Raw genomic sequence first — 27,817 nt, 5'->3', positions numbered from 1 at the left:
AGCAGCTGTAATATGAACTGATTAAGAAATATTCAGTAAGGGTGTCCTATTGTGTCTGTCTGGTCTCTCTACCTGTGCTAATGCCTCGGCAAAATACGTAACTGGAGTTAATGCCTATGATTCAGGGTTTGCCCACAACTCTGAAGTGTTTTCCTCACAGGACATGTACTGGTTTGGGCTTGTTATGGGAATTCTTTTCCCTCAGTAGTATCAGTCTGTGCAATGTCCCTGTGCAGTGCAAAAATAAACGATTTTCAGGCCTTGGATTCTTAAATGTGTTTTGTGCTGTAGATCCCCCTGGGATTCCTATGAACTAAACTGCTTGAGCTCATCATGTTACTTTGTATTTCACTTTGATTCTCTTTGTCCCAAATCCCAAACAAGGTTGGAGAGTTATTTAATAAGACTTGAGTTAGACTTTTGAGATACAAGACTGGAAACGAGAAGTTGCAAGTAAAACAATCCAATTCTATTTTAAATTTAGCAACTAGATAGCTCTCTAGTGGCTTAACCTCTGCTATGCAGAATCCTAATGACATAGCGCATCTGTGGGAGCTGGGAATTAGCATTCATGGCAAAAATGTCTTCCAATTTTTTTCAATAGCTCCAAGTGACATTTTACTTTTCTTTGGGATTAAGTTTTGGGGCACAAGTAAGAATTATGTTGATGTGTGGCTTTCTGTGTTGCAAACAGTGATTTCTTCCTAGTCCATACCTATTTAGCCAGCCAGTGTGTTAATACAGTGAGAGGTTTGTTTGTAAGTTGTTCTGCCCAGATATTTCCATGAGTATAAGTGTTCTGATTCCAGGTGGTAGTTGCTGGAGGTTTGATCGTGCACATCCTCACTGCAGGCTCTGTCAGCAGCCTGTCTGCAGTGTCACTTGCTTGCTGCTTTGGTGTAGTTCCAGAAGAAGTGGCCAGCCCTCCTGCACGGGGTGGAAACTGTGACAGTACTGTCAGAACAGTAATGAAATTGCAATTTTGGTTTCAGAAGTTCATTCTATTTTAAGTGACCTTAATATTGGAAGACTAACAGACTGCAATTTTGGACAAAATCAGAAGTTAAAAGCCGTGAAATTCATGCATTCCGCAGCATGTCCTTATGGTGCCCCATGGATAATGTTTTCAGAATGGTGAAAACTATTTCCTTCTTAAGAAACATTTTTAAAAGCATGTAAGTTTAAATTATTATTTCCATTTATCTGTTTGACCATTATGTTACTTGAATCTAGGAAAAGTGCCACTGAAATAATAAAGTCCCATTGAAGATTACACGTGCTATGTGCTTCTCAGAGTAAAGTGGTAGTAAAGCCAGCACATGCCAAATCTCCTGTGTGGCCTTTGGCAAGTCATTAATCTCAACTATTTAAAAACTTTCCATTCATTTTGGACTTTTTATTTTGGATGCCCAATTGGAGGCTGTTAAATCAAGTTAAAGAATTTTTCATGGCTTCAGTGGTCTGAACATCCACTGTTTAGCATTCCCCAAACTGCAAAATCTAAAACTGAAGAACATTCTGGTAATGTTAGGGTTTTCATCCCTACCTCCACAGCCTCACCTACAATAGCATGGTAACATCACCATTTCTAACCATGCTGCCGCATAATGCTATGCTGTACTGGGTACTGATCGTTGTTAGGCAGAGAGACATTTGAATTTATAATACAAAAAATCTGGAGAACAAAGAATGTTGTGCATATTGTTTAATACTATAAGGAGTTACATTCTCTTGCTAGATTTTAGTTCAATGTCAGCCATTTCTTATCAATTTGACAGGCTTCAAACAGCTCATGCAGCTCTATTTATTGATATCTCTTTTCTTCTTGCTAAACTGTCTTGGCATTTTCAGTTCTTTTTTTTTTTTTGACCTCCTGTTCAAAGTTGTCTTCCACTGTTCCTATTACCTTTGTTATTGTCACTTTGTTCAAAAAGATTCTTGCAGAAATGCTGAATGCTTCTTGCCAATCATAACCCCCACTCTCCTATCCTGTCATTTGGTGGAGTTCATCTTGAAGAATACTTTCTTTTAGTTACGCTTTTTCCCATGTTACCTCTCTTACAGGCATGGAACCTGCTGTGTTCAGCCTGCTTCATCTTTGAGGAAAACATACAAGTATATTCTCATAGCATTACTAGCATAACTTGTGTGCTACTTTTTATATTTTCACTCAAATCTGTGGATGTTGTGTATTCAGGAATACTCAAAAGCCCACCATAAATCACGCTGGATGGGAGCCTTATTATTATATTTTTTTATTGCTCTTTATTTAACTCCTTGCTGTTTGCAATTAATTGCTGAGCATGTTGTATGTTTTACTGAATTGTCAGAACAACCCCACAAAGACAAATTTGGATTTTCAGTAAGCATGACTGAACTAAGATTCCTTCTTTAGCATGTAAACTATGGTTTTGTATCTCACTTGTCAACTTGTGAGATTTGCTTTTGGCATGTTTTAGAAAATGTCGCACAGTTAAATGGATTGCAGGCTGTTACCTTAGACACCTGTTGATGGTGTTGGAAGGGTCCTGCCATGGACAAGGCAAGCATGGTATGTTGACCTTCTCCATATGTAAATCCGTGAATTTAAGAAGTAAAAATAACTCTTGTAATAAAGAAGGATAATGCATGTCTTTTGTACGTCCCAAGGCTCACAAGAACAAAATGGTGTGAGACTTGACTAGATCCAGAGTACAATCCTGCCTTCTTCAAGTATGTGAAATTCACAGGGATTTGCATGGATATATCATATGGAATCAAAATGTCACCAGTAATAGCAGCTATAGTTGAGCTAGAGGAAAGGTGATGGAAGTTCCTAAAAGTGCAATGTTTTCTGTCTTGCAGAAGTATAGTGAGGGAGGTTCAGTGCTGTAAAGCTCCCCCTCTGTCTCGCCAACACTTGCATTGATGTCAAGGTGAAAAGAAGGAAGATTGCTCATTTTTGTTTAAGCATATGTTCTGGCTTTTGTCTTTTCAGTCCCATTATTTTTCATTGTTTAGTTGTGGTCAGTGAGTAGGTGCTCCTTGCAATAACTTGGTGCTACAACACATGGGTTGCAGGGTTGTACAGGTAATCGGGTGAATAAATGCGTGCTCCGTGGTTCACATGGTCTGCATATACAGTTTCCCATAGGAGTCCCCAAGGCTTCTTTCTTTAACAATCTAGCCAAGAATGCCATCTGTATAGGCCAGGGAGGAGGGTGCTTAAGGCTTAGTTACCCAGAAGGTGGTATGGGCCTAGGTGCACCCCTTGCTCCGTACAGGCTAACTGCTGTTGCTGACAGGAGGAGCAGCTGTTTCCAAAAGTATGTGGTTTGCCAGACTTGTCTGAATCTTAAAGCCAAATGCATGTATGTTACCTCCCAGAGTATCCCAGACCACAGCTGAGTTCTGATCTGGACCATACCCAGAGATGCAGACAGTACCTCTGCCTTCCTGAGGCTTGGCTAGGATGACAAATGTGGTGATGCTAGGCACAACCACCTATTTCTGAATGGGGCAACAACAAGTGGAGTACGTATAAACCTCCACGTAAAGAATGAATCCTCCCCACTGTTCAGCATCAAGACTGACACAGCTTCCTTGTACACAGCCTTGTAATGGTCCAGGTAGCACTGTAATTTGAACAGTTCACATCAGACCCAGACATCTGAGAGGTCTAGTGGTGGCAACTGGTAATCAGCAGCCATGTAAAAGGACAGGCTCTGGTCTCACCTGTCTCAGTACTGTCCCAATCCTCCTTCGATTCCACTCCATTTCATACAGAATTTAGTCCTTTTCTCTTTTGTTTTCCTTCCTTTTTAAGGACTTTTCCTCTCTTTTTCTGTTACCGTTACCTGTTCACACGCACATGACTAAGTAAGTTTACTAATCATCATATCATGTTATCCCAAAGTAGGGAGGTTAGTTTATCTCTGAATTTGTTTGGGGTAAGTAACTTGTTTTGGCTTTTGACTTGCTTTAGACTTCCTGTCTCGGTAGTCTGTCTGTTCACTGTTTTTGTTCACCATGAATGCATGATTCATCTGCGTGTAACTTTTTATACTGTGAACATTGGTGCATGCATTTTCAGCATGCATGCTGGAGATTAGATTTTGGTGATACATCTGAAAAGTATGTACATAATTTAAAAAATGAAAGCATCCTGTTAATTGAATTAGATGTTCCTCTTGAAACATCTTTATGAAAACAAGGGTGATCTGTGGCTGGAAAGAATAACAGTATAACCTTTATGGCATATGTTTACGTGCTTTGCACAATACTATGTTTTGATGAAGCATTGTTCATAACTTGGCAAAGACCTCTTAAAGAATGTGGGCCAGAACAAGCCGCTTTTTACAAGAAAAACAACAGTTTGGGATACTTTCAAATTAAATGTGTATGGCTCCAAACAGACCCCAATAACTCTCTTTTTGTTTGTAGAGGCTTTTATAGACTACCTCCTGTATTTCCACTGCCCTGGCCCCTTGGGGTTTCACTCCGTGTCAGTGAAAAGGTACACATTCATTCAAAAACTGGAAATAGAGAGTTCCAGCTCAGGTGTATGTATAGTTATATGGCACAGAAAACCAGAAAATCAAGGCTATTCGTTCCAGGTCTGCTTGACTAGGTGTTTCATAACGCGTCAGAAAATCACCTGCGGTAAACAGGCTTACCAAAATACATTGTCTGCCATCAGTGTATTCTGGCAAGGGGCTGGGGTGGGGTGGGGGGAGGCAGGTACAGGATAGCACATGATGTTTGCTTCTGTAACTCCAAAGTGTGCTTGAGCTCTTGTTGAGTAAAGAGCTTGATCTGTAGAAAGGGGTATTTAGTGTGTAAAGTCCACTAGGACAGGGAAGACAGCATTCACGGACATAGTGGAAACAGGCTACAATATATTAGATGCTGGGAAAGGCAATATCCAGTGAGGAATGTGCCAGAACAGTGACTTTTAGTCCAATTATGGTAAAATAATAAAACTAAACCAAAAAATTCATGGTATTGGTAAATCTCATGTGATTGTGCCACCATGCAGTATAGCTAGTGAGCTGAACACTTAAAAGCCTGTGGAGATAGCAGTAATTACAGTAGTAGTTGTAGACTTGTGTATCTGTGTGTATAGTTATGATAATTGCATGGTGAGGTCATACAACAAAACATAAAACCACAAAGGTTATTATGACTTAAATGTATACATGAACATTTCTTGTCTTCCTGCATAATACATTTCAATGTGTGAAATAATCCCAAACCCATAAAAAGTGATGATATATACCTCTGGGTGGCCAAAAAGGTGCAGACAGAGAAAAAGGGCTGTTGATGTAGAATTGGGTCTACTCCCTTCAGCTGGGTCAAAAAAGATTTCACTCTGTGAGAAGCATTGTGATACTGTCAGCAAGAAAATGGAGCAAAAGGTAGCATAATTAATATAGACAAATTAGGATATTTGATGTGAGAAGGCAGGAGGTTTTATTGCTGTTATGATTAAGTTAATTTCTCAAAAAATTAATGATAATCCTGCTAGGTATAAGATAGCTAGGCACTCCTGATGCAAGAGCAAGATTTCCCGCTAGTGGGCACGTGGAGTTCTTCCTGTTCTTATTTTGGCTGCTTCCACACAGGATCGGGCTAGAGGAAGTAGGAAGAAGGGTAGTAGTCAGCAGCTCATGTCAAAATGCTGTGTCCAGGCCACCAAGTGAGGACTTACGGAAACATAAATGTTGCTGATTATGTTACAAATTTAGTCATCTAGCAAAGTTCAAGGCTGACTTGATTTAGTTAGACTGAGGGCAAAGCCAGTAATGTCTGCTTAAGCCCTAAAAAAAGGATATAGCGTACGAAGCTTTTTGTGGCTTGTTGAGAGTGAGGGAGAGGTAGAAACGGGCAGCGTAGGCTCCTGGTAAGCTAGGTGCATAGCTAAGTGTAACTCTGTAGCCCTTTTCACAGAACGTGGGTTCCTCCTCTTAAGTGACCCTCTGGTGAAATTCATGCTGAACTGCAAATTCAAAGGTGTATGGGATCCTGGCTCCTTGCTGTTGTGCAAGTAGCAGCTGGTAAGGTTTTCCCTTAGTTAAAGCCTGTGTTTTGCAGTCGGGAAATACTGGGTAACGTCCTTCTGGTCTTGGCAGAAACGAAGAGGCTTGAACACTTACTTGTGGCTTTGAAGGTCTTTGTTTGGGTTATTCCAGCTTTCCAAGTTATAGTGAGGATCACACGAGAGAGGGGCAAGCGCTGCTCTTAGCCATTTTCCTCCTGACAAAATCAACACCCAGGCAAGTGGAAATTTCCGCCGCCGATAGAACACTGCTTGCAGTGAGGCACACACCTCAGTCGGCCCGAGTGTGGGCAGGGTTTTGCAGAAGTACAGGTATAGAAAAGGTCAAACCACAGCAACTTTCGGTGCTTGGTCTTCAGACACCTTCCTTTTTACATTTCTTGCTGCTGGAAATGAAGAGTGTGTGCAGTGTGGGGGCTTTTAATACCCGCTTCCAGTGTATCCGTCTTTACCCAGCTCAGTGCTTGCCTCGAGTTTTTGTAACGTTAAGGCAGTTGGCACACGGGGGCCCGACGAGGAGCACCGGGCAGCCCAGCAGCCGGGGGAGGGGAGCGGACCCCGCCAGCCGCCGAGCCAGGGAGGCCCCGACACAGCCGGAGCCGGCCTCCCCGGGCCGAGGCGGACCCCACCGCCGCAACGGGCGGGGCCCGCAGGCGGGGGGCGCCGCCCGAACGGCACTCGGGCAGCAGCGGCTGGCGGGAACCGGCGGGCCCCGGCGGGCCGGGGCAGATGCGGTGAGGGGCCCCGGTGCGGCGAGCGCGGCGTTGCCCGTTTAAGCGGCCACCGCTGCTGTCCTCGGGTGCCCCGCGCGCGCCGCGCCCGCCGCCACCGCGCTATTAATAGCGGCGCGGGGGCGGGGCCCCCTGGCACGCGAGGGGCGCTGCGCGCGCAGCTGCCGCCTGCCGCGCCCGGGCACGCGCGCCTGTGGCCCCTGTCCCTGTCCCTGGGTGCGGGCGACTCCCCGCAGCCGGGCCGAGGCCGCGGGCGGAGGGGCCGGGCCGGCCGGCCTGGGGCAGCCGTCAGGGGCAGCCCTGCCCGCGGGCGGGGGGAGCCCGGCCCCGCTCCGCCGCAGCGCCGAGGGAGCCCTGCTGTTCGGCCCTGCAGGCAGTGGGGGTTCTGTCCTGCCCCTGCTCCGCTGGGGGGGAGCGGCGACTGCCTTCCCCCGTCTCACCGCCCGCGGGTTTGGGGATGGGCACCGAGGGCTCCACCTGCTCTAACTGCGGCGGCAAGATTTTTCACTCCGTTCTGGTAAATGAGAAACATGCAAGAAAACCGCCAACGTGTGTTCTCTCAGCAGTCCACCCACGCTTTGATCTGGGGAGAAAGGAATGGAACACTTCCCTTCCACCGAGGGGTATCATGTACTACACACAAACCGTACTTTGTAAAAGCAGTGAAGAGCCTTTGTCTCACTGTAGAGGCTGTAAAACAGCGTAATGTATTTGTATATCCCCTGTAATAAAGAGAAAAAGAGGCTGTGTGGCATGAGAAATAGGAATTGCCGTACTGGATTAGAGCCATCTGCCTCGGTACCCTGGGTGAACCTAGCCAGAAAAAGACACTGCGGAGGAAGGGAATGCGTATCTCCTACTTTCCTTTACTTCCTTCAGACACACTGCAGCATGTTACTGCATATTACAAATATTACTTTAGTAGTTAGCCTGCACCTTGGAACATGAATTTGTATATGCTTTTTATTTCAATACAATGAGAAATACTCCTGTTATTAAAAAATGACATTCTGTATTTCAGTCCAAGTGTGCTGGAGTGTGGCAACAATTCCCCCTCCCTCAAGTTATTTACATATAGTCAGTCTTTTTTAACAAAGGATGAATCTGTTAAGCAATGCCCTGTCTCATTAGTGCAGAATTTCAGTTTTGTACCTCTCCTACAGACTTCATCTAAGGAGCAGCAGGTTGTTTCTGCTATGTCAAACAGCTTCACTCCTCCTTTACCCTGGAGCACAACTGCACTCTGCCACCCAGGCGCTTCTGGCACTAGTGATATCTCTCCGATCTGCGACTGCCCGAGTGTGACGTACACATACATTGAAAATAAGGCCAGTTGCTTTAATGCCTCAGTTAGCAAAGCTGTGTTAACAGCAAATGAGCGTGAGTCACTGTGTTTGAGTTGGGAGTGTCTTTTGAGGCATTCATTTTATAGCTTTCTTGGGTGTTGGGGATTTGCTCACTTTTCAGGACAAATGCTGTGTTCATACCCAAACCCTTTGCTACCAGCTCCTTTAATATATAAAAAATTGGCCAGTAGCAGAGGATGTTTGGGGTGAAGAGAGCAAAAGTAATCTCTTAAGTGCAGGACCGCCCTCAGCACTTTAAACGACAGCATTAGAACAGGAGTCCCAAGTGTGCATTAGTAATGCTTTTGCCCTTTGCTCTTTGGAGAGGTGATTTGCTCTGCAAATACTTTATGAACCTCTTGAGACTGTGGCACCATGTTACTCTTCAAAAGTGTCTGCTAGTAAATTCCCACTGCACTGCAATGTGGGCTTCTGTCACAACATGTTAAAAAAATAATAGACAAATGGTATATCGTGACAGGATTTGTTTTGATAAACACAGGTCTCTAGAACCATACACACAAAAGAAGTCACATAGTTCTGAGACTAGATAAAAAAGATCAACATTGTTTGAAAATGATGAGAGGGCTGAGTGCCCCATGTGTTCTTAAATGAACAGACAAAATGAGGAAGTCATTCAAGGGGAGCCTTGTTTGTGTATGCATGTTCTGGAGTGTCATCTGGTCTTTCAATAGTTGACAAATTGAACACAGCTGAGCCAAAGAAACTGAGGGCTACATATCCACAGACCTTTATTTTGCTATGCAGTATCAGCCACTGTACTGAGACTAGTCATCTCGGTATGTTGCCAGAGGGAATTTATCTGCTGAAGTTTTTGAAGCACGGAGAATTTTGGTCTGGAGTTTATGGTCTGTTGTAAAGCTGAAATACAAAATTACATTTCTGAGTGCAAAAAGAGCTTAGCTGCTTAGTTCAGCTTCATGTGATAATAAGAATGCAGGCCTGATGGATCTGCTGGACTTCAGCTCTGCATACCCGCGTTCTACCTTTGGTTTCAGAACAGTAACTGGTATCTTTCACTTAGCCTACCTGAAAATCATACCATGCAGGCTACTAAAAATGACAATTCTTCAGTTTTCCCTTGGCTTTTGCTTACTATTTGCAGCATATTCTTCTTTGGGGCTTATCCTAGCTGTGTGTTCTGAGATGGTAATTAGATTTGGACAGTTTTGTGAACAAGTGGTTTTGCACCCATATAACCTTGCCTTAACCAGAAGTGTGCTATTTCATTTGTGGATTCTCTATTGTTGCAATTAAGTAAAGTGTGTTGCGTTCATTTAAATATTAGTGAGAGAGTAATAACATGTGTAAGCTTATCAATTATGTTGGCTTTAAAAAAAAAGATCAAAACAGATGTGCCTGGCATTCATCAGTGGATTGAACAATGCAGCTGTAAAACATAATAGGTATGGCTGTGAGTTTAGTTAAAGCTTCCTTTTGTGTTAGGCAAAATTTCCATTCTTAATTTAGGTCTGTTTGTAGTCTGTAAGTCTTCCTTCAATTTTGCTCGTGAAAACTGGGACTAATGTTGCTTTTTTAAACGGAGTTGTTATATCGTTGCAAGGGTCTGATCTAAAGTAACTGAAAAGGCTTCTGCTGTTTTCAGTGGTAATGAGCAAGTAACCATGTAATGAGATAGTGAAGAATCAGGCTTGCAAGTTGTGACAAAAAGGATTTTCCAAGGGTGAGCTTTAATAGTTTAAGGTTCTCATGAAGTCATTAAATAAATGGCTTTTTAAATATCATATTTGTTCAAGAAAAATGTAAGCAGTTTTGTTGAGACCCTTAAGAAAAATAAATGATGACAGTGAATGTGTGGGCTACAAAATATCTGCCCACATGCACTTCAAATTACCTGTCAAATATGGTCAGTTTTCTGGTCTTGAAGATATAATAATGTTTAGTTCCCGCTGGCCACTTGGATGTTCAAAATTCTACAGATAACAATTAATCTTTGAAAAGTACATTGCAGGGAAAAAAGGTGTATGCTGTTGCCTCATTTAACAAGGAAATCATGATGGAGAAGTAAAAGGATTTTACCCAGGTCTGAAATAATTTTGTAGCAGTACTGACTATGTAATTGGGCATGTCTCAGACAGCTGATTACAAGTTATTTTTGACACTTAAAGCCTAGCTTCTTCCTGACGGTGGTGTTTGTTATTTTGGGGTGGGTTTAAGGTCTGGATGGAAACACAGCCAAACAGAACCTGGGTGAATTTTGTGAACACAAAAGACTCATCATTCCACTGTGTTTTCCAATTAAGCAAGTTGCTTCTCTTTGTGCTGTGTTGAGGAAACACAGGCTGCCTCGGTAACTGAGGTCAGAACTGTTAAATAATTAACTTTCCAAATAAATGGGTAGGCCTGTTCATGTTTGGGAATGTAGGCCTGGGGACTGTTCTCTGGAAGTGACTCAGTCAATGTTCTGTTGGCACTAGGCAGTATTAGATACGGAGAATCCTGTATTTTCCTAGACTGACTGGAGTCTGGCCTTCAGAAAAGAATTTACTCTGATTTCTGTGTTCAGAGTGTAAGAGCAGACATGCTCAGAATTTTAAGAATTTTCTCTTCCTGATCTTCCCTGACAGTACAGCAGTTTAAAAATAGTTGTGCAGAGGATAGCTTATTTTTAGCCTAGGTTCCTAACTCAGGGAGACCTAATGCAACCTTACTGTTTGTCTGACTCCTGTGGATTCCCCTGGCTAATTTTGGCTAGCTTTAACAGCAAAGCAGTGTCCTAAATTAGTCTAAATAGGTTAATAGGATGGAAGAGACCAAATAATTGTATGCGAGGGAGACTGTATCATGAGCTTGTGTATTATTGTGCAGCAGTGAGGCCATAAGATACCAATCCATAGAAAACTGACTTAATTACTGTCTGTGCTCATGGAATTGATTGATTTAGATGTTAGTTGGTGGTAGTCATCTGGAGCACAGTGCTTGCTTGAATATGCTCAGTGCTGCAAGAGCTAGGAACCTCTTCTGCCATGCAAAATAGAGCTTTTCTTATGGAATTTGAGGTGTACTTGAACTGCTCTTAGAAAAGCAAGGTTATGTATCTATGAGTTAAAATTTAAACTGACTGTTGGCCTAATTGCCCTTAGTGAGTCCAACAGAAACTGCAGTTAGTAACTAACAACTCATTCTAATCAGTGATAAGGCACCAGGGCAGGACTCTGTTGCCAGCCCTTGCTCACTGGACAGTACTCGTAGTCTGTGGAAAGTTCCCATACAAGGGGGATCTGTTTTGGCACTGCGGGGCTTCCAGGAACATAGTTTTTGACAGTCTGTGAGGACCTGCTGTTGGTTACGTACAGCGTGGGCGCTGTACCCTGTTGTGTTCCTCTTGCATATGGAAGTTACAATTCTAGCGTCTGAGTTTTAACACTAATTTGTAACATGGCATGTGCAGCCTTAAAGAGTGTGATCAGCAGGAGGTTCCCTGCTTGTTACGGCTGGAGACCTCAGTATACCTTTGCTCCCAATGGAGGGTAAAATCCTCTTCTGGCCCCAACACAGGGTGAATTTCATGCATGAACGCATTTTTTCAAAGCTATTTAAGCTCCTAGAAATTCAGATTATATTTAGTGGGATTTTCAGAGTTGAAACTCTCACTTATCTTCAGCAAACAAGTGGGATTAAGGTATACAATGACACCTTTTAAAGTATTGTCTGCATCGTAAGGCATCTATTGAAAGAATACTTTAACAAATCCAGCTCCAAGTCTCCATTTATACTTGTCTTGGAAGTTTGCCTTTGACTTCAGTGGGATTGGACTGTGAAAAGAGTTAGTAATTGGCATCTGACTTTATTGTCATACAGTGTTATTTTGGAATTTATTGAATAGTTGCCTACAATAAGTGGCCTGTATAGTTTGTTTGTTAGATATTAGGAAAAATGTTTATATCATTCTGTTAGGAATTGTGGAACAGTCCTGTTGTGAAGGGATGTGTTTTCCCCCTCTACAGGTTTCCTTGTGTGTGGTGTTCAGACTATGTTTTCTGGCCAACTACCATGGGAAGAAAAATTTCCCCTCTCCTATCCCTGGGAAGAATATTCTGTTGTTTGTGAAAGTTTGGGTAACAACTGCAAACAGTAGGATAGATGATGAAGATTAACAGTGGCGGTTTACAGCATAAGACAGATGCTAACCATTTGGAAATTAAATTAGAGCTTTGCTGGGCCTCAGCTGTCCCACTGCTGACCACTGAAGTTTTGCTAAGCCTTCTTTGGTAGCATGTTTGAGAAGCTTTTGGTGGAGGGAGCAAACTATACCTCAGGCTGGTCCTATGTAGCAGTTTCATCCTAGTCCCAGCATGGACCTTCAGATGTATCTCACTCCTGGGTGAAATGGCTTCTATTTCAGCTAAGGCACCAGGGCTGAGAAGTGCAGCTTTGGGTGTCACTGTGTTTATGTACCAAGATTACTGAGAAACCAAGTAAGAATGCAGCTGTGAGCCTTTAAGCAGCATGCCATGGAAAAATAAAACACAAAATGTGTATGTGCATGAGGGGAATGTACCCAGTATTTTGCACATTCCTGCAGAGGCCTCAGTAAAGACTGGAATTTTAATTCTCATCTAACAACATTCCACAAAGACAACTTACGTTCCCTTCCTGCTTCCCCCTCCCAAGAGATTAATTTGAAAAAAATAATTTTGGCATATTATTTTTTCTTCCTTGGCTATCGAATAACTGTTGGGAGTGCCCTCACTGAGAAAAGATTAGCTGGGGTACTTTTGTTTAGTTCTGAATTTGGATTCTCTAGGATTCGTTAGGATTTTCTGTTTTCCTTCTTACCATTGTTGCTAGCAATGCAACTTCTTATGTATTGTCATTCTGAATCAAGATTAGAAACATTACCAGCCGCACTGGTATCTCTGTGGGGACTCTTCAAGTTTCTTTTTACACACCCACGGTCCCCTCACACACACGCCTGTTGGTATAGTACAAGGCGGTTAGAAAGGCAGGAAAGAGGAGAGGCAGTGACTCATGTAAACTTCTTAACAGCACAATTAAAGTACAAAACCCCACCTATCCCAGTAGGAACAGAGATCATGATCTGCACAACACCTGCTGTACAGTATTCCTATGTTTATTCGTTTTGGGGGGGGGGGGTTCTGAATACAAATACGGAAAGTAGGCCAGTGTTTCAGGAATTTGAGTGAAGGAAATGTTGGTTTTGGAGCTGACATCAGCGTGAGATCAGGAGAACCAGACTTTGCACACAGTCATCTGTTCATTTCTGGATTACAAGCTATATACAAAAAGGTGCAGAAGTCTGTTTCCTCTATGTAAGTGGGCCTGCCAGCATTCATAATGCCCTCTTTAAGCCACAGCTAAAAGGCTAAAATCATCAGTTAGCTAGTTGTGCAGCAGAAATCACAAAACAATGAGACTAACCACTTCAAATAAGGATGCTTTTTTTCCCTCTTGTTCTAATTTCAGTAATTCCAGTAATAGTTGCAGTAAAACTTTTTATTGCAATAGCTTCTGTTTAGCACTGCTGAAAAATGTGTCAGCTTGGGAATCCAACTGCCAATATTTTCTTTCTCCCTCTTTTTTTCTTCTTCTTTTTTTTTTTTTTTTTTTTTTAAAAAAAAAAAAAAAGAATCGGCTTGCCTATTAATTGATAGTCTTTTTTTGGTTGTGGTTGGTTTTGGTTTTTTTTTTTTTTTAGAATGTCAGTTTTGGCCCATACTGTGGTACAGCTGTAAGAAGCAGAGTTCAAGACCCACAACCTAGCAAGGGGGAAGATGATTGAAATTACTTTTCCACTCTTATGATTCTAGACAGCTTCAGCAGCTAGGTTTACGGTATGTAGACAGTATCTCATGTCTGACATCAGTTGGCAGCATTGTGCCCTGTGGTCCTGTCCTGTGGCAGACCTCTTGTACCTGAACTGTCACTGGGCTCCTCAGAAGCTGCCAGCATATTGTGCTCTACCTGACTTCAGGCTTCTCAGGCCTCTTTTCCTTGGGTAAATGTGCTAAGGTATGGGTGAGAATCTTTCCTCATGACTAATTAGTTCCTGACATAGATTAAGACTTCTAGAGATGTCCAAAAAGATGCGTTGCATGAAAGCTAATTAATGTGTAGGAGGTAGAGCTATATTTTCCTCTCTACTTTATACTACTACTGTTGAGCTCATCCATGGGCTGTGCACTAGAGGGAATGAGGGCAAGCATTGCATCACAGAATTGTTCAGGTTGGAAAAAACCTTTAAGATTGAGTCCAACTGCAAACCTAACACTGTCAAGTCCACATAGATCCCATATATGATTTACCTTCATCACTGCACCGTGCCCAGGATGGGAGGGAAAGCCGCCCTCCAGCAGTGCCACACAGGGTGTCTGGGAGGGAACCTCCAGGGAGGAAAAGGAAGAAACAATGAGTTGACTGTGTCCCTGTTTCTTGCATCAGCCATTTTAGATGGCCTAGCTGCCTCATTGCAGTAGGGGCCCCACTGACACCATTCAAATTCAGTGATGCAAAATGACTCTCTAAGCTTATGAAAAATGCCTCAGTCATTGCCTGAGCCCCCCAAATCCTTAAAGACATCTCAGAATCCTCACCCTGCCCCATTTCCAGCAAAGACATGTAGTTGAAAATGCCTGTGACATCAGCTCTCCTTTGATACATGTCCCTCTGTACCATGTTGGTAGCATAAAAGGATAGGCAAGTGGAAGGTGTCCCTTAGGAAGACCCTATCCAGAAGGAAAGCATGTATTTTCCTTTGTCTGATTGTTCCTTGGACCCTTTTAGAAAAGGTGGTGGCTCTCTGCCAGCGCGTTTGCCAGACTGTACTGTAACATGGGCCACAGTGGAGGTGTTACGAACGCTGTGTGCTCTGACTGCCTTCTGCTTGGAACACCAAGAACCTGTGCAGACCACAGGAGCGTCTGTTTACAGCAGATAGAAGCCAAACTGCCCCTGCAGATGAGGAAGACAGTGACTTAAAAAGTTTTCTTCCCTATGTAAACTTAAGAGCAAAAGCACTGAGCAGTAAAGCTGGTTTTCAGACCTGGTTTTCAGAAATAAGATCATGTGGTTGTGTCAGTAAGATTTGCTCACAGAAATGTCTTTCCCTTAGGAGTTGCCTGATTCCTGCTCAGTCTGCATCCAAATGCAGTGAAGCACCTGCTTCCCTTCTGGTAAGGAGGAGGAATAGTTGGGGGGAGATTAATGGGCCAGGGTGGGAGCTGGAACATTCAGAATGCCTTACTGGGAACCGGTAAAGGCTCTGGGAGAAGTCAGAGGGCCTGGGAGTCTTAACCTATTTAATTACCTTTTGTCCAGCATCCTGAGCAGAGGCTGGGAATTCTCTGAATATGTGAATCCGTGAACACTTACCAAAACAAGAACATTAATATCTCTCTCCCCTGCCCCCCTTGCTCGCTCTTTCATTCATTTTTTCTTTCTTTTTAATTAATTGAGCTGGTTAAAAGCAGAGCCTCAGTCAAAATCTCAAATTTCTCAGGTTAGTTCTAGTTCAACATGATTTAATGCCTGGGTTTAATACTGCTTACGATAGCAGTGAAGCAATCACCTTTTATGGTAGCTATAAATCTCCTTATGTATTTTCTAGAAGTTAATGTAATAATAGTTCTTAGAGTCTCTTATTACCAGCTGCAAGTCTGATTTTCTAACAAGATACTGCTAATGTTATTATTCTGGCTTTCTGGCTTCAGCAGTTGTCTTTGTCTCAAAGCCTCTTAGAAGGGCAATGGGTTCTTAGCCAGAATTCTTGGTTTGGTCCTGTAAAATGTAGTTTTGTTGTAACAGTACCTTGTTCTTAATAATATTTATCCTCTTTCTTCATTTATTATTGTCTAGATTTTGCTACATCAATTACTCTTACATTGCTGACAGCCTAACAGCGTACAGTTCAAATAGATTGGTATGCACAACCTGTCGCAACTTATCATCATTACATTACTCTCATTTTGGCATTTCCCTCCCCAGCTGATAAAATTTTGATTGTATTAAAAATAAAATTCTCAACACATTAAATTACCTGAAAATTAAATTGAAAAAAATAAGGAATCTCTTTCACTGTCTGCTTCTGTGAAAAATAAACTTATGTGTCAGAATCTGCCTCTATCTGTATGTAGCCATAGTAGTTACTGAGGTAAGTATTGTGTAGTCTGTTGGCCACATATTCTTGCGCTGGACATTCCAGCCTTTGCTGGTATAATTGCGCTTCGGCAGTTACTCTCTAGTTGCATGGATCAGAGGGGAGTAAGATTAAAGAGTGTGAAGAACAGGGCTATGGTCAGTTCTGTATAGGGAGATGTAAATGCATCTTTTTGGGTCATGTTCTCTGATTGAACCTATCACACAGTCTCAGCTTTATTTAGGTAGAGGGAAATAATATTTTTAAATGCTGGTAGCTCCTATTTTCAGAGACTCATTTTGAATTCCAGTGTTCCAGCAGGAATTTTTTTCAGTTTATACTCTTTTATAAAGGCTCTGTGGAAGAGCAGATTGGATATTGCTATTGCCTTGGGACATACTGCACTGTTAGACAGCATCCTAAGAAAATGATTACTGTAGCTGAGGTTGCAGCCAAGGAACAAGAACTTCCAGAGAACATACTACTTCTTCGTTGTTGGAAGCTCTGTCTCGTTCTACAATAGAAAGATTAGGATCCTCTGCAAACTCAGTTTATTAATCCTCTTCTCTCTTTCATAATCTTCATGTCCTTCTTGAGTCTTGTTCTGCTGTGCCAGAAAGATGTGTTCTGACCTATTTAATTTTCTTTTTGAGTTTCTGCCAGCTGCATCTAAATGAAATGTGTCACTTCACCTTCCTTTTAGGTGAAGATAGATCCATGTTATTTGCAGTTTAATAACATCTGGGACTGGTAATTGCTTAAGCAGGGAATTCATATCCATGGTAAACTGTGACTTTGACCATGAGAAGAAAAGATGACTGAAGAACAGATCCACCTTGCCTTTTCCATGTCTGCTTTTGTCTTCCACGCTTCTGTGAAGAAGGGATAAGCCAAGTACTGATAGGAGAGCAGTGGTTTAAAGTAGGAGACTAGAGAAGAAACTGCTTATCACTTTGCTTCAGAAAGAGCAAATCACAGAGGGCTGTTTGATTCGCACAGAAGTTGCTGTCAGCTGGAACTGTTCATGGGAGTCTCTGTTCTTGTCCGTTTAGCCATCCTCGGTCTCTAAGCCAAGCAAGTGGCTTGCTAGCTCCATCTGCCGGAGCCTGGCGATGTGAATGGCGTAGGGCAGCTTGGCTGGGCACACAGGAAGGCGAAAAAAAAAAAAATAAAAAAATGTGCCTAAACCAGAAGGACTCGGCGTGTGTCATCGCGACTGTGAGAAACCAGATGGGAACATCCATCTCCAGAACGCCTAAAATGCAAAGAATAATTAAAGTTTTGTTTGTGGTTGCACTGATTATGACTTTTCTAGTTGCTTTAGGACACACAAAACAACTGAAACCAATTACATTTAGAACAGCATACAGATCTGTATAATGTTGTCTTTTACTTTGGCATGTGCTGCTGTGCAGAAAATGAGACTCTTGAAGGTGGTTTATTCGAGGCTGACAATTACCAAGTCTATTAATTTTAAATGGTTTCCCAGTCACGGAAACTAAAGCATTGTTTCAAAAGTCACAGACCACAGAGTAATTTCAGTTATAGGAAGTGTTCTGTTCTGTGTATTTCAGACAAGAGCTCAATGGCCACTGACAGAGTAACACTTGACAGACTTTGAGAACTTTTCCTACAAATATCGTCACCTCTGTGGAAACTCACCTGCACATTAAATTAATCTGTTTTCTGAAATTAAAGGAAAAGGAAAGCTTTACTCACAAGGCAGCTTCTTATCTGGCAGCCTGTCCTGCAAAGATTGCTTTAAGTAATCACATACCTACAGTTAAGAATGTGATTTTTCTGGTGCAGGTGTTCAATATGTTTAAGAAGGTTCTTGTTCTTAACTAAATTCTCATGAGACATCCTTTGGGGGGAAAGAAGCAATTAAGGGGACCGTGGTTCATGGGCCTGGTGGTACTTCCCACTGAAAAAAGCCTTAGCTGATGTTATGACACAGGTGTCTCCATACCTGAGAGGTCTTCAGTGTTCTAAAACCAGAAAGGAGGAAGTGAGAAGCCATGGAAAGAATGGCTAAGATGGGAACAGATTTGCTTTCCTTCCTCTGTTTTTTGTCCTGGTTGCACAGACTCCTGCTTGGAATAGCTGGAAGAATACTTCTGAAGAGTTTATTTGTGATTCCCAGTTTCTCTGTGGCACACATTGTATCCTGTAATGGAACCATAAGGAATTTGAGTATCAGGAGAGTGTCTAAAGATTAATACCAGTACATACAGTTGCTGCACAATCTGATAGTTTGAACTTTGTAAAGTAGATAGTTGAATGCTACAGACTAACTGAAAGTGGTTAATTGTAAATTACAGGGTTTGCTGTTTGGGCTCTCGTAATCTTTCAATTTTTCGGAAGACATTTATACACCATACTTACTGAAGTTAAGGAGAAATTTGAGGTTAATCAAAATGGGATTACTAGTTCATGTATGTGTCTTCTAAATAGAATTCTTTGTTTGCAGTCTGTGATACAATTATGTCCAGTTGCAATATTTTCATTATTATTTCTCATTTTTAATGAGATATTAGCCAAAAGCATCAGGCGGGGGCCAAGATCTCATTAAATATCGAAGATAATCTGTCTGGACTGTATATGAGAGACTGGAAATAGAAACTGATCAGTCTATTATGAAAGGATAGGGTGGAAGAGACCAGAGAACTGTTGAGACTTGGACTAGCTGGAAGCATTATGATCCCCAAACAGCTTGTTAAGGTGTGAATTTAAGCAGGAATGCAAAGCCCTGTACAGTTCAAGAAATCATTTTGTGGGAGCTCAAAGTTAAAATAGTAAAGTTAGTCATGAAGTGGAAAGCTCTACATGCCGCTTCTGTCCGGGGCGAGTTTAATGGGAAACTCATGTCATATTGTGCTCTTGTGGCTTCCAGAAGGCAGCCTATCAATTCAGCCAGATGAGATACTGTATTATGGAGATGCTTAGCACAGGCCACCAAGAATAGGCAGGTAGGCAGCCACCTGCACATCCTATAATGAAATGCAGCTCAGGTGAGCACAGATTATTCAATGTTACCTGAAGGTAAGTGCCACAACTTTTAAACAACAGACACCAGAATGGTAGAAGTCAACCTCAACCAAAAATTCTTCATGTAGATGGTTGCCAAAATTTACATAAAATACAAAATTTTCCTTACAGAAATACAAACAAGTTGTGATGCACAAATCTCTTTAAATTCCATGTCTGTGCTCACATATCCCTTGGGGAATGCCTTACTGAATAACAACATTTTCAGCTGTTTCATGAGAGTTTCATTAAGATTACAGCTAGGTTGCGAGGTATTTGTTGCTTTTCAAAGTAGCATAGAATGTCAAGCAACATGCCTGCAATCAAAACCATTGTTCTTGTTCTTGCTGTAGACGGCAGTTACAGGTGTTAAACACTCCTAGGATTTGTTCTATTGTTTGGTAATCAGCCTGGTTCTAAGTTACATGTTAGAAAAGACAATTGGCCAAAACTGAAAAATGAACACAAACACTCTTTTTTCTGACATGTCTTGACCTTCTCCCCTTCTTATAATTGCTGCCATCTGGGCAGTAGTGTCAGCCTGCTCCAATCTGCTGTCATTGATTCTTCGAGTGTTAGTTTGGCTTGTGAATGGAAAGGGTATGTGACTTCACTGCGTATCAGCTAATACTGGAAAAGTAAACTGTAACTATCTGCTTGTTTTTTTAGTCTTAAAAGGCTACAGACTTAATAATTCAATCTTTTTACTAAAGGTAAATTTTTAGAAGCCCTTCACCTTGTCACTTTCTTGATTACCTGTGACACAGCACTGTCATCTTGGGCAGCCAATAAGTCTCTAATAGGAATAAAGCCTGGAGTAGACCATAGCAGCAAGCAGGCTTAGCCGAGGTAATTAGGAATTAACCTTTTCTAATACCTTGAGTAGACGTTTGCACACCCTGTAGCAGAGCAAAAAGAACCTCTGCATGCTAAGGGCTATGGGGAATACTTTGATTTTAAACTAAATGTTATCTTACTATATTTAACATGCATTCCCAAGGATATGGTGCTTTCTTCAAGTCTGACAAGGTAGGAGCTTCTCATTTTTCTATTTTAAGGAAAACAGCAGGGTAAATGAACAGATTGGGTTCAACTGAGAGAAGAAATGCGGTCACAATTTCTACCATTGTTTAAGTGGCCATTTGCTTGGGTCAAAGGTCTTTTGCAGAGCAGGATGCTAAAAAGGCTCATTCTGCCTTTAAGAGTTGCCTGGGTTTTTCTCCCAAGTGGTAGTTATCTCCTCCAGTATGTCTTCTGACACTTGAACTTTAAATCATCCTAAGTAGTTTAAATCTGAACTATTTTAATACAGTAACAATTTTGTATACGTAGAATATGTTATATAAGCAAAGACATTCTCTATCTTTCTTCTATTTAAAAGAAGAGAGGGATTATTTTTCATATATTCAAAATGAACAATGAAAGTAAATTTTTAGCCATCTGAAACATGCTTGAGGAAGAAATATGGAGGTGCATACATAGCTTTTGATATGTACTTGTTAAAAGCTTTATCAGACTTCAGGTTTCTTTAGTACTCATTAAACTTGTAGAAGAAAACATTGCTGATACACAGAACAGTAAAAGAAATAGATGAATGAAAAATGGCTGATGCTGTAAGCAAGATGCAAGGCAAAGATTTGAGATTAACTAATTCTAATTGGTATTTTTGTTGCACTATCATGATTATCTCTTCCTTCCTCCTTGACATGAAGCCAAGGGATAGATTTCTGAAAATCTGCAGTTCATCTCACTTTACCAACCACACTGGAATATAATATGGTCATGCTTATTTTGAGATGAACACATCACAGAAAATCAAACTAGATCAATACAGTAGCTTTCCTTGTATCTGTATTGATTATGTGGCTGCTGAAATGGAGCTTGGCAGTGGGCTTAGCGACCAGCTGGGCCTTTAGTGGCTCTGATGGGAAACTGCCGACACCTCATGGTTATTGAGATGAGAGCTTGAGAGTTCTGCAGGACTGAATCAGTGCACAGCAGCCAGCAAGCACTAGCAAATATGGGTGTAACAACTCCCTATTTATCAGCCAAACCAAAGAGAGCTTGATGGCAACAATAAAACCTCGGTCTGTCGTGGTTACATCTGGTTTAGTTTGTGAGGACTCACTCTTTTGCTGGGTATTCATGCAACCACATGTGTCATAAACACACAACTTAGACATTCTCTTTGCAGCCCTACCTACCTGTTTCAAGGGTGGCAATGGGAAATTCTTCAAAGTGCCTTTCTACTTGAAACTTCTTGTTAATTTTGCTGCAGAAATCTTGCTTGATAGAGTTTTCTGCTAGTAATACCAATCTGAGTGATAACAGCATGTGCCTTCACGCTTTCCTCAGACTGCACAAGTTTGGAAATGAAAAGTTCAGAAGTTGAGAGCAAACATAATTCTTCCAAGGATCCATCTTGCAAGGACATCTTGGATAAAATGTGGGTTAACCTAAGGAAGTAAGAGTCACACATTGTCAGGATAAGTGTCTGCAAATGGAGTCAACCAAAGATACAGTCATCAGAAGTAATTGCATACGTATGTGTTCAGAGCTACAAATGGTTGCTTTCAGTCTTGTTCCCATTTCAAGCCAGACAGACTTCCATCACAACTAGTTTTAAACCTTTTGCATTAAGCTGAGGCCAAATTTTCATCTTAAAAATACTAATGGTTCAAGATACCATATCACTGTGTTTCTTCCTTGTTCAGTTTGGGACTTTCTTCATTCATGGTTACAACTATGTGTGTCCTGAAAAAAATAGGCTTTTGGTGTTAAGTTTCCTGAGTCTTGTTAGGGAATAATAATCCTGTTAATGGATGCAAAAATATTTCTGCATTGAATGTGTTTTCTTTTCAATACTAATATTTTTAACAGAATCTTGTGGGAGTAGGGGATAGTGAGAAGGTAATATACACTTACTTTCCTGGTGAATTTGATTAAAACCAAAAACCTTAACAAGCACATGGTGGTACTGATTTTTTTTTTTCTTTTCTTTTTTTTTTTTTCTTTTTTTTTTTTTATGATCCCAGAAAGCTAAGGCATGGATCCTGTTGAGCTAGTTACTGTACAAACACAGAACAAAGAATTGATTAATGTCTGCACATGCAAAGAGCTAAATGGAATAATTTGACTGGATTTACATCACAGGTATACAACCGTGTGATAATCATATTATTTTGTCCTTTTGGTTGATTCCTATTGTATCTGCTAATTTCATACTAAACAAATGTCAAAATTCTGATTAAAATGTGTGTATGCTGAGAATTACACAATTGCAGTGAAACAATATAACAAGTTTTCTAATTTAACAATAGGCCCAGTCCTGCAGATCCTGGAAAAGCCTAGTTCATATTAAATTCATTAAAGGTGGAATTCAGCCTACTGCTGAGGGCCAGCATAAAGCCAGTCTATGCTTAACTCCCATGTAAGTCCTAAAATATGCACCACTTTTGTTTCTGAACTACACTAAATTTTATGTGGAGAATTCAACACCTGTAATGTATGCAGGAATGGGCCCAGAAATCTGTAGATTGCTAAGGAAAAAAAGCAACATGTTGTATTGCACAGCACAAAACGTACTGCTTCTTGTTGAACTGAAATGTCTTCTGGTAGTCAAGAATTTTTCTTTATCTTCTGTCAAATTAGTCTTGGACTTTATTCATTATTTATGAACTTGTTGCAAGACATTATCTACTCATTTCTTGAAGGCTTAATTTCATTGCAATTCTGTTGTTCTGTAGCACATGAAGATGAAATTTCTTGAGGACACGGGGAAAGCTTCTTTGCATAGACTAATAAGCAGGAATATATTGACTGGATATATGCATATGTACATTTGCAAACACTAAGTGGATATGTTAATTTTAAGTTTTGCACTTTTATCTCTGTTGAGCCGGGAGCTCTTTAAAAGACGAGTATCAAAATAGACCAACTTGGTAAGTTAGGCACCAGTAGTATGACGGTGACAGAGAGACAGGCAGCTACTCTCCCATGCAGGGACCTTGCTGTTCTGGTGCTTCTGCAGTGGTGACTGTCCAGAGGTTTGCACAGTCTGGTTTTGGTGCCACTTATCCTATGCTTTCAGTAAAGCAGTATCTTCAGTGTCAGCTCAGACTCTTGGTTATTCAGGTACAACTGTTAGCCATGTTATCTGGAGACATTGGACTGTGATTGTTTCCATAAGTAGAAAACTAACGACATGTGAGGAAACACTGCCAAAACATTTTTTTATTCCTGTGTTAATTCCCCCAGATCCCCTCTTTCAGTCAAATGGTGATATTTTGATGAAAAATCAAAATAGATATCCCAGAATACATTTTAATTAATAAAGGTGAAGGAGAGAAAGAAGTGTACAAAAGGATTGTGAGAAACCTGGACAAAGACAGTAGAATGGAAGTAGCTCCTGAAGATGTGGACTGGTAAAATAATTTTCTAGGGAAGAAGTGTGATGTATGCACCAGAAAGGAACTTCCTATGAGGAAGAAGATGCCCCCAAATGTACCTTATTCCCTGGATGGAGATGGACAAGTGCCATTACTGTTACAGATTGGGCAAGCAGTAGTTTGACGGTACTTAGCAGGGAACAAACGCCCATTTTGTACTGTGGCTTTCTGGTGATTGCTGTGCAAAAGGACACGGCAGGATAGAAGTAGGCTACTACATTTGTAGTTAGGCAGAGTTACCAGCTGCTGTATTCATGGGCAGAGAAACACAGTGGTTCTGCTGTTCCTTCTCGGAGCTGCCACAGCTTAGAGCTTCCTGTTGCTTGCAGTCTGAATGGAATATTTCTCTGCCAGCCAAAGGAAGGCTGTCCCGGTGCCTGCAAGGCATCTTTGTGCTGATGTGCAGAATTTCTTCTGGAAGCTGTCTGCACTGCTTTGCTCAGACAAAACGTTGACTGCCCAAATGTGTATTAGTAGAGTCTGTAAGAGCCTTTTACTATAACAGTGCTCTACTGACTTGAATGTATATTTTTTTCATCAGTCACACAATATAGTTTAAAAACCTGTTTAAAGAGCTTTTCCTTTCTGAAGTTACCTTAAGGTCAGTGGTGCAGCAGTAAGTGTGCTAAACATTCAGGTAGCTGCAGCCTAGGTGGTCTCTTCCAGCACATAAGCATTTTACACTCTTGAGTTTTTCCCAGCTTAGTGGGTAAACATATAGTCTTAGCTGACCGCAGAAAGATTAGTTTCCTTCAGTGGGTTTAATCTATGACTGACTAATCTTGATGTGATCCTATTACCGCAAGGTCAGGTGGGATTGTAGGTTTTGATTGTCTCACTTTGCTCATTTGACTGTAGTAGGTGTGTTTTGGAGCAGTTTTTGATTTTATTGATGCCTCTGAGACTTTATAGTCGGGAGAGAGAGAGGGCTAACTTAAGTGATCTCAACTACAAAAATGTTAGATTGATGATGAAAAAGGAAAAAAGAGAATTCCTTGCCCCATTAGGTACCCCTTTATCAATGTCACTTATTGAAATTTAGGAAGTAGCAAAGAAAATCCACTGTCATCCGTCTTATCTGTGGAGATCAGTGTGACGTGAGTTGGTCAGTTGGAATGTATTACTGTGATAAATGTTCCTAGCAGAAATGGAGATCCTGTAACTGAAGGAGCTGGTCAAGGTGGGAATTCTCTGTATAATTGCTTCTGGACAGAGACCTGGGTGATTGGTCTGCCACAGCTAACTTTCGTTTGCCTCTCACAGTAAGAGGGCATGGCAGGCTGGGGGCTGTTAGGTCTAGTTGTTGCCACTAGAGTAGCAATCTGTAGCTGCCCAGAACCTTTTTGTTTCTACGATTAACTTGGGACATCTCACCATTGAGCGTAAACTGGAGCTAATGTTATAATCAGCAGATAAAAGGGATGAGGTGCTCCTGACAGTCTGTGAGTGAGAGTGCGTGGTGTTGCCTTGCTCTAGTATGAGCATTACAGCAACTCCTGTTGGCAATTCCCAGGAAATCAATACAAATGTTATGGGTTTGCCTTATTCTTATTATGCACATATGGTCAGCAAAAGGCACAGTTGCATTTTTATCTAGTGCTTGGTAGGCAGATGAGAGAAATGACATTTTCTCCTAATTGGCTTCTTAAAATCTCCCTCAGTTTAATTAGGTTTCACTACTTTGATACGTATTTCTCTTCTTAACAAATACTTATCAACAGAAGGTAAAATGCTACAACCAGAAAACATCCAGCATAACGCTAAAACCCACTGGAATCTCACAGGACTCGGTGAGTTAAGCAACGAGAATAAATAGGAACCAGCAATACACTGAGATGGTGTTAAGCTCTGCTAGACAAGACCATACAGGAGATGCTGATTCATTGCTCGCTGATGTGTGCTAGGTTATGGATCTGTGTTTCCCGACTGCATCATTTGTGATAAGTAAATTTAACTGAAATAAAAAGACCTTTAAAGGCTAAAGTTACAATGCAGAGAAGACAGATTGACACTATTAGATTTCTGTTGCTCTTCATTTATTTTTCTTACTTCTGCTGATGTGTGAACTCTGAAATTAGATGTTTGGTTCGTGTAGCCAACTCTTTTAAATAAACACCCTTGAAAATTCAAGCAGAGGTTTCCCTTTCTTTCTTTTTTGCAAGTTTCATTAAAGTTGGCAGAGTACTTTGAATATCTCATAAATTTTTTAAATTCATGACTGTGAAGAACTGCGACCTTGTCAATACAGTTGAGAAAGTTCTTGTGAAGACGTAGGGATTGCTTGCTCAAGCACTTTGTGGACAGTAGTCACACCTGAATCTGTCCAAGGACTCCAGATGATTTTACAAATATCAGGGAATTAAGAGTCTTTGCATAGGTTTATATGATTGCTTCTTTTGTTCACATAAAGAAACCAAATTATTAAAGGTATGGGGTGATTGCACATGGTCCCAGAGGAAATCAGGGCCAGGAAGAGACGATCTGCTTCTCGGTTCCTCACCTTGCTTCTGAACCTGTTTACTTTTATCTTGCAGCTAACTCATACTTCATGTTGCCTTGTTCTTCTTGCATCAAAATGTATTGCATATGCCTATTTCTAGGTCTTCTCTAGGTTAGAGTTGCCATTATTACTAACTGGTCAAAATTTATTTTATGTATGTATTTTATTTATTTTTCTCATTTGAAAAGCAGTTTTCAGAATCAGAGCCAACATGGTTATGTACAATAACAGTACATTATGGTTTAGGAAAGGTCGCTGGCCAATTAAATTCCTTTCCTTACAGAGAGGTTTTTAAACCTCTCCTGGACAATTAATTGAGAATGAAGATGGATATTTCAGCATATTTGACCTTTCCCACATGGTAATATAATGTAAACCGAATGAAATAGTAGACATTTTAATGCTTATATTTCTAAAGGAAGGACAACCAAAACGGTATTAGAAAGTGCTATTTTCCCGTCAAGAAAATATGTGGTGCAGGATACCCACCAGATGGAGCTGGTGACACTTAAAAAAAAAAAAAAAAGCGTTACTTGTGAGGGAGAACCGAGTTCCCAAATGATGGAGGTAAGAGGTATTTACCACTGAAGGTACCAAATGGATGCGGTGCTAGTAACTATGTATTTGGAATTTCACATTGGAATTCAGTGCTATGAATAAGAGAACTGGTTAACATTAATGAAGCATCTAATGGAAGTCTGTCCTTCCTTTTTAGAACTGATAGCAACTCAGTTATCTCCCAACAAGAAGCAGTTGCTTCCTCTGTCTTGGGAATGGTGGAGCACAGTAGGAAGCCTTGTTTCATTATTTAGTATGTTGAATAAGAGCAGGGTTCCAGCTGCTCAGACCTTCTTTGTTTACCCAAGCAGGGAGCGGGCTTTTGTCACCAGTTGTAGGTGTTGCGTTGTGGTGGGAAGCAGAAATAAGGTACTTGCAGAGTTACAGGCTCATTCTTTCAGCTCCCAGATCAGTGGGGCTTTGTGGGCTTCAGTGCTCACTTGTATTTAAATTACTGATTTTGTTTATGATTTCATTCTTCAGCTCTCTCTTTTTCTTCACTACCCTTCCACATCCTCTGTTGTTAGCTAAGTATCTCTTTCTAAGTATCTCTAAGTATTTCTTTCAGCCTTTATTTTAGTTGGCTGGTACATATGGAAATATTCTAGATTTATTTAACTAGCTTTCTCTGAGACCACAGTATTGCGTTGTAGAAAGCGGTGAACTGAATGCTGAAATGATGACAATTTTTTGCTTAGCTGAAATTAGAAAGAAAACTCTTATTACTGTCATGAGATCCTATCCTCATTGAAATCTATGTCAAAGCCCCTTTGCTTTTAAGATTGTGAGGCTGAAGCTGATTGTATACAGTATACATTAAAGCACCTGGCATGAATCACATTTTCAGTGGGAGGTCACCACCGGTGGCAATGGTTCTACTTCTGAAAACAGTCTGTCTTGCATTTTGGATCTAGGGTCACCCTGCTTACACCCACAAGGCCCCCAGCGTATTTCCAGTCTGCCCAACACAATGGACCCTTGGTGCTCCCCTCTAGTTCCAGTTTGTTAATGCAACAGGGCTAGCATTCCATTT

General features: G+C 41.1%; 1 protein-coding gene across 2 annotated transcripts in view; it reads left to right on the top strand.

Moving 5' to 3' along the window:
• The first annotated feature begins 20,192 nt into the window (after nt 1–20,192).
• The window catches only part of TRPM1 (transient receptor potential cation channel subfamily M member 1), a 109,417-nt gene continuing 101,792 nt past the window's right edge, over nt 20,193–27,817 (top strand). The window contains exons 1-2 of one of the 2 annotated variants that reach the window (XM_037395341.1): nt 20,193–20,307; nt 22,314–22,431. The gene's annotated coding sequence lies outside the window, so the exon portion shown is untranslated. The remainder of the gene's footprint in view (nt 20,308–22,313; nt 22,432–27,817) is intronic. The other variant, XM_037395342.1, reaches the window with a different exon arrangement.

Source organism: Falco rusticolus, chromosome 7 (assembly GCF_015220075.1).
Source record: "Falco rusticolus isolate bFalRus1 chromosome 7, bFalRus1.pri, whole genome shotgun sequence".
NCBI lineage: Eukaryota > Metazoa > Chordata > Aves > Falconiformes > Falconidae > Falco > Falco rusticolus.
This window is presented reverse-complemented; position numbering and strand designations above follow the sequence as displayed.